We start from the raw sequence: 1,979 nt of genomic DNA on the forward strand, positions 1-1,979 counted from the left end.
CCTTTTACTCATGCATTTATAACTGCTTATCAGTGATTTATAATGCATTTGTAAGTGAATTATTAGTCATTTATTAACACCTTTATAAACCCTTTATAAAGGGAACCTTAATGTAAAGTGTTACCGAATTTTCATTGGACATTTTTTAAAACTCCTTTTTGATTCCATAGAAGTAAAAGTCATACAGGTTTGGAACGATGAGTAAATGATGACAGAATTTTCATTTTTGGGTAAACTCTCCCTGTAAATTGCAGGCACAGAAGTTAATAAAGGTCAAAGGCATTTTTTTAGATCAACAGGAAACTGAACAGGAAGCTGAACCTGGGCATGACAATCTTAAGCACAGCTTATGAATATTAAGCATAGCTTTGAAATGATTTGCCAGGGAACATGTTTCAGCATCCACTGTAAGTGTGAATACGTTCACAGAATAAAATTTAGCAAAAAAAAAACAACCTACTAACTAGCTATCCTGATCAAGACATCATCTTGGTAGTGACTTTATATTTCCATGATCTAAAGATGACATACAGCTGTGATAACTATGAGGACTCTTCTCAATCACAATGCAACAGAGACAAAATGTACTCCACCAGGATGGCCTGGTTTGAAGAGACACCCTCTTATTTTGGAAGGACCCTTTTTCTCTCTTACTCATCCTCCTTCACTCACTCTCTGTCTCTCATTCTCTTGCCCACCCTTTCTTCCATTCTCCTGGCAGGCTGGCCAGCCATAAGGTGGGGTGGTGCCTGAGGATAATGGCAGCAGAAGGCAGAGGAAGCGGACATCTGGCAAATGCTGCCCCAATATGTTTCTATGAAAGAGGCGAGGAATTTTCAGAAGACACGACGCTTACCCAAACGACACGCTCGGCGGCAAAAAGAGGAAGATTAAAAATAAAATTAGTTAACATCTTGCCCGTTTCACCCTGCGATGCACATTTCAGTGTGCAAGAACTGATTGCAGCTGTCATTTACATTACAAAAACGTAGCGGGAGAATGTGTACCGTTAATTAGGAGAAATCATGTGTTGCCTCCTAAAGCTAATTGAGTAAGCACAGATGTGGTCCAGAATTATTTAACCCACCCTCTAGACTTCTGTCTTCCCCCGTCACTGTGGTAAACTCACTTGCTGCATTTCTTTCTTTTTCATTTCATTCTTTTTTTCGTAGGAAACATATTGTTAATTTGAAATCCAATCATGTTAGTTCTAATGAGGTGTAAAATATGTACATTAATGACAGAGAGTTATTTAGTTCTAGGGGCGAAGAAATTGCTCCTAATCATTGCCTACATTGTTGAGACAACAAACTACTTCATTCTGCTGGCTCATTAGGTTTAGAGTGAATCAGGTTAAGAAAAAAGGCAACATTCAGAGGTACAGAATTGTCTGTCTGTTACCGTCTTGATGCACTACAACAATAAGAAACACTATAATTGGGTGAAGGTCCAGCTGAATTAAAGCTTCAAGTATGAGCATTAAATTAATTGCCATTAACCAACAGTACATGTAAAAGCATGTGATTTTATGTGGTGTAAGTATTGCTTAGGGGATTTCCTGGAATGTAAAGAAAGTAAATAAATATTATCAAACTATAACTAATAATAAAACTAATAAAATTGTTCTTTAAGTACAGACTTTTAATCAGAGGAGAATTAACAGTGATTATAGGCCTTTCACATAAACCATATATATAAAATTACATTTATTAAACACAATTTATTTTTCTGAAACACCCATAATTAGGATTGTAAATATTATTATAGAATTTTATTATTCTAACATTGATAATATAATTATACATTTTATAATATTCACTATGGCCACATTTCTAGTAAAATAATAGTGTTTTAAAAAAATTAAAATGTAAAAACAAATTGTCATTAGTATTGTTTACTTTAAGACTAGTGATAAATCAAGTAAATTTTTTTAAATGTTTTTTTTTTTCTTTTATCTTTAGTATAATGGCATGGCAATA

This window comes from Sinocyclocheilus anshuiensis, unplaced genomic scaffold (assembly GCF_001515605.1).
Source record: "Sinocyclocheilus anshuiensis isolate Anshui unplaced genomic scaffold, SAMN03320099.WGS_v1.1 scaffold1365, whole genome shotgun sequence".
Classification (NCBI taxonomy): Eukaryota; Metazoa; Chordata; class Actinopteri; order Cypriniformes; family Cyprinidae; genus Sinocyclocheilus; species Sinocyclocheilus anshuiensis.